The sequence below is a fragment of the Neopsephotus bourkii genome, unplaced genomic scaffold (genome assembly GCF_033783945.1).
Source record: "Neopsephotus bourkii isolate Nb327-2 ecotype Australia unplaced genomic scaffold, CSIRO-AGI_Nbou_v1 NB_816, whole genome shotgun sequence".
NCBI lineage: Eukaryota > Metazoa > Chordata > Aves > Psittaciformes > Psittacidae > Neopsephotus > Neopsephotus bourkii.
The window spans coordinates 272,040-278,039 of record NW_026901312.1 but is presented as its reverse complement, the minus strand read 5'-3'; positions in this window follow the sequence as shown (position 1 = coordinate 278,039).

The window sequence follows — 6,000 nt, the reverse complement described above, 5'->3', positions numbered from 1 at the left end:
TCTTTTGCATCACTCACAATAAAAATCCAAACCAAAATCACTTTCATTTTAAAAACCAGTTAAGGCTCCTAGAAAATGTACTTTATTGTCAGTATCACATCATTTACAAAGCTGCAGCATTTAACAGCAAGGAAATTAATATTTAAAGAGATCGTAAATCATGTACTATGCACATAGTAAAGTGACAAAATGCGATTGATAATGCTTATCAATTATAAAAAAAAAAAAAAAAGGTCTATTTAAGCCTTAGCTTTGACTAGGAGCTGAACTCTTTTAGCCACATGTTGCTAATGAAATTATTTTACTTTATTTCACTAATTCCTTCTTTCATTCATTCCTTTCCCACCTTTTCTCTCTCCTGTGCCCTTCTCCCTTACTACAGTTATATAGCACAACATAACAGAATCAGAAGTCCATCTCAGAATGGTATGTAGATATACAACAAAGAACTCAGATAAACTTAAGATTCAGATGATGCTTTGTGGCCATAGATGCATTAAATTCACTTGTTATCATCATTCTCCACACACTACATATAAACCAACAAACACACAGGTGAGCACAAGTGGACACACAGGAAACTCGTAAAATACAGCATTCCCAGAACTTTCTGGGAAATATCAGTTGTCTGTATTAGTCAGCAGAAAAACACACCCTGATACCTCTATTTACTTCCTCGAGTCCTGGATAACATAGCACTAAAGGCTCACCAGTGCTGTAACTTCCGATTCAGATTAATCACCACTGCAGGACTCTGCACTTTGAACACGGAGTACCAGTTATGGAACAGGAGGCTATTACCTACCACGAAGATATTATCTACCACAAAGATATGATACCTTAGTGAGACTCTCCCAGCCACACTGTACTAGACACAGATCATCATTGTTATCATCGTTCACGTAAACTTTCAGCTATGATGTCCCTTGTTTTTCATGCTAAACAGCAGTAAGCACAGAATAACATCCCATGATTAGGACATACAGAATATATGTCTCAGTGGGAATGAAGGGGAGAAATAATGAGATGGACAAAGAGGGAAGAGAAAAATCTTCCCAGCAGCAGAAAGATAGGAAGGAGAGAATCTGGAAAAGGAAGGAGCTCTCATCAATGGATTACTTTGTCCTCTGTGCCAAATCAAAGAACACCAAAGAGGCTGTGACATAAATTGTCAGTGCACCTCTGCTCTTCAGCAGGCAGAGCATAGAGGCATCTGCAGAGATGTGCATTTTCTCTGTCCATTGTAACAGAAACACCAGAATTGTCTCCTCAATTAACTGACACAGCAAAATGAGTTTCTGAGGTAAGAGATCAGTGTCATGCCCTTGGAAAGAAAACCACTTTGCACTCAACAGTATCTTTGTAACTGGGACATTCTTACTAGGAGCCTCTGTTTCTTCCCTCTATCTCCCTCCTTTCAGACTTAAAATCTGACAGACATAGGTGAATCTTTTTCTGTTTTTGTTTAGAACTAATAAGCAATGAATGGGAACTTAGATTTTTGCCCTCTTGGCCTTGGTTTTAACTGCAATAGAGAAGAGCATATGCAGCCCCACCAGTGGTCACACTACCCTTCTGTTTGGTAAAACCCTTTGACTTCTTTACTTTCAGGAGCCAGAAAGCTGGTGAATGGTATCTTAGGAGAAAAGGATCTTCCACAGCTGTCACCCTGAACTCCCTAAAGAGAATTATTTTTATTCAATCACAAACAAATACAGGCTGTATGTTCTAAAATACCCCTTCCCAACTTCTTCCTTGTCTGGAACAAAGAGTGTTCAAAAACTTGCTATCCTTCCTAAATGATAGGTTGTTGTTCTTTCAGCCTCCTTCCCTGCTAATAAACTCACCATTTCAAGGTCATATAATTTGTTAAATACAGGCTGTAATAAAGTAGCTCCTTTTCATTCCTAGGCCCAACAAATTGCACTAAACAAGTTCCATGCAAAGAAATGGCAGGCATAATTCACAGGAGTTGGACTGGGAGCAGGAGAGAGAGCCAAGTTAAATGCATGCTCTAAAAATATTATTTCTACACATTATTCAGTGGAAAAGGTGCTCAGGTTCTCTTACAGATTGCAGACAACTTTACTTTGTCACAACAAGAGGGCAAAGATGATCTACCTATCCTCATGAAGTTTCTTAGGCATGTACATGAATATCATGACAAGGTACATCTCACGGAAGCATGTGAACAAAGATAAGGGCACAAGAACTGAGAAGACAATCCCATGCCTAAAGAAGTATCGCACGTGGCTGTGAAGCAGCTGAATACCAGCTCTCTTAGTGAAGGGTCTGAAGTGTCCCTGAGACGATTTTGAGCACAAACAGAACACAACTAGAGCTCGTGAAGTGAGGGTAGGCCTCGATGGAAGATGCAGAATTAAATTTTTTCTTCAAGACATTTAGCTACTATTTTTTGATTATGCGTATAGTTTGAAAATCAAGTCGGATTCTCACTTGCCACTGAACCACTCATTTTAGCAAGAATATCTCAGCCATTTGTTAACAACATACTGCCTAAGAAAAGAATAGTGAAATAAACACTGCATTTTGCATTTGGTTTCTATGATGCTATACCAGGAAGGGTAAATCCTATAGCTACACCAGTAGAGCTGAATCAGTTTTACAGAAAAGGGTAGCTATAATATTTCTGACTCAGCTGATGACTGAGAAACAAGTCAACTGGAATATTAACTCAAATGAACTTGGGTGAAAAAAACCAATTTCTTCCATGTGGATGAATTCACTTACATGAGTCATGTCAGACAAAAGATTTTCGCACCATCATACTGAAGGAGCACAAGATAATTTCCACAGCTAAAATTCATCATCAAACACTAGAAATCTTTTGATGCCCACTTTCTGTGTGTATTGGAGACTCTATATTTGAAACTTTACAATGAGAACTTGGAGAGGGAATATGTGCAGTAGTTATTCCATAAAGAACTCAGGATTTAGTGTCACAGGATGCTGGGTCAGGCACTGAAGCCAGCTAAAAAAGATTCCTGCTGCTACCACCCTTCTTTTCTCTCCGTGCCTTAGCAATTCATTCTAGCTAGGCTCTACGGGTTGCCAGTAAAGTTAGTACAGCTATTTGTACTGTCACCTGTATTTCTGAAATAAAAAACAAACAAACAGGAAGAAAAGGAAAATTTAAAGATGCAAGTTACCATTACGTTAATGACACAGTTTACATTTCAGCACAATCAAAGACATGCACAAATGTGAACATGACAGACAAGCTGCTGGCACAGGTGTCAGTACAAGTTTCTTCAGATAGTTTTGCAACTAACACTAGCATCTTTTCAAATTATGCCAGCCAGTATGGTCAGAACTGTAATGAGATGGGAATCAATCCTTCAAAAGACAATAAACACAATCAAAGAAGGAAAGATAAGAGAAAGCACAGGGTGAACAGAATGGAAAAATATGCAGTGCAGCCTTAACTATAAAAACAAATTAAATCCATACGGTAACAGAATGAGGCAGTATCAGTCCAAATATCCGCAATCAGGAAAAGCCCAGACTCACGCTTATTCCAAGGTTCAGACTCAAATTCTATTTCTTCACTAGCAACAGACAGGAAATAAAGTACCCTGCCCTTTATTTCCTTACAAGAATCACTGAACTTCTGCCATTAAATTGCTCAGGGAAAATCCAAGGCTTGGACTGGAGCACACTGGGCAGAAGACTGCTCTGCCAAATCCCCGTCCCAATTTCTTTCTGTTCCTTTCTCCTGCCCCAGACTCTTTATCCCAGTTGAGTACTTCCACCCACCCTGTTTCTTGTCTTACATTCAGGGCAGAAGCCTTTTGTCCTCCACTTTGCCAGAAGGCTCAGGGAAGACTGCTGTCAATTACTGCACTCAATCCCACAGTGACCAACAAGACGTGGGAGCAGCAATTGCTGCAGAGAAGTCATGCATTTTGCTGTGGACTGCACACAGTGTTAAAAGATAGACACCCTATGTTCTACATACTAGGAACAGCAAGAGGTATGCCCAGTGAGGGTGAGCAGTCTCAAGGTATTGGCTGCTGAATGCAAATAAGTGTCTAAGGTACAGGTGAAATCTGTTACTCAGAATTTGGCTTTTTGTACCAATGTACTCAAAACAGGGATCACATCCTGTTTCAAAGTATAAAGAGGGGCGTATCTGTCAATGAAAAAGTCCTAATATGTACAAAACCAAGTTTTAGTAAAAAAAAAACAAAAAAAACAAAATCCAAAACTACCACCCCCCCCAAAAAAAAACCCAAGCAAAAAAAGAAACCAAACCACCAAACACCCAAACTTAACTTTATTCTTTTCAAAACCAGCTGAAGTTAAAAGTAAATAAAATCAGAGGCAAGCCCAAAGCACAGAAAAATGCAGATCAAAGAACTGTATACCAGCAAGTTGCATTGTATAGTGCCTGATGTCAAGCGACGTAGCTGCACTGTTTATAAAAAACAGTTATGGTTGACACTAAGGAAATCTGAATACTCCTTTAGATTCCAAAACTATCCATCTTTCTAAGGCAAACTCTAAATGACACAACCTCAGTGACACAACCTCCATTCTTTGAAGATTTCACTGAAAAGTATTCTTTGACCTACCATGGTCCAAACTTTGCCATTCCAAAAGCTGATGAACGTATATGCCTAGTTCCTTCTAAAAACTTTCTCTGTTCCAGAAGGCCTCCAGGGGCCAACATGTCTGCTTTAAAGGACGTTTTACTGGAGGACTCTGAATATATGGTGCCTCCGTGGTTTCCTTCTTAATCATGAGCTTGGGGTGCTTAACACATCTCTGGGGCACTGATCTGTGAAACTCACAGAAAGGTGCTGGAAAGCTGAAATGAAGCACAGCAGAGAGGCTGCCAGAGCTAGTGAGCCAGAGGTATTTTCAGGCTGGGAAAGGACTAGAAAGAAAAGAACAATTTCAAGACTAGGTAGGCAAAATAGTGAGAAAAAAGACAATTAGACCAAATAAGAGGAGAGCAAACACAGAGACTGAGGTCAGATCCTGGATCACAGTCATTTGGAACTAACAAGAGAAAATGGATTCAGGGATTAGCCATCAAGAAGCAAAGGACAAGACAAAAACATGTGGAAACTTGCATTCTGAGCTGTCATCCAGATTTTATTTTGTTTTCATAGTAAACAGATAAAAGGTACACGGTTGTAACAGCAGTGATGAACTGGATCAATTTAGTTCCCTTGCTCAGGGGAGAAAGAAACACTGAGTGTGGTCTGTATAGACAAGCTATCTGGCCACCAACAGAGTATAGAAGCAAGCTCAACTACCAGCTACATGCAGGCCACATACAGCCGGTATGCTGAATAAAGCTATGCGACTGCTGACACTTTCCTCAGTGGTCACCTAGTCCCAGCATACTTCCTAGCTGAGTCAGAAAGAAACAGCTTAAATTAGAATGTGCCACAGGTGCCACTTGACATTGTTTGTTTGTTTAGGTTTTGTTTGTTTGGCTGGTTGGTTTGGGTGTTTTGGTTTTTGTTTTTGTTTTTTGGGGGGGGTGGTTTGCTGTTCTTTTTTTCATGGGGAGGGGGTGGAAGCGCATCCTCCCCTAAGGATGTGGATGTGGTGAGGCACTCAGCAAAACTGTATTTCAGGGCTCATGCTGAAACAAGTTCAAACACTCCACATTACGACTAGTGTGCTCCTCCTACAATAGCTATGACTGCCATCTGCCTCAGTGGCCTCAGCGGCCTCAGCAAAGGGGACTCTATAGTCACAGAAAAAATGCCTGTGGATATTACATCCCTCCTTTCTCAAAGGCTGTTTTTAGGCACAGCACAACTTTAACAACATTTTTGTTAGGCTATGTGATTCAATGCATCATTAAGAAAAGATACATGGGGACAATGATGTATTTATCAAGTCTACTGGCTCCTAGAGGCTTTGGTACAGGAGTATAAAACACTGTCGCACAAGCCAAGTTCGAAGTAGGTACATGACGGTACGGCTTTAATTTCTGCTTGTAGTCTGTGCCTTCTGTAC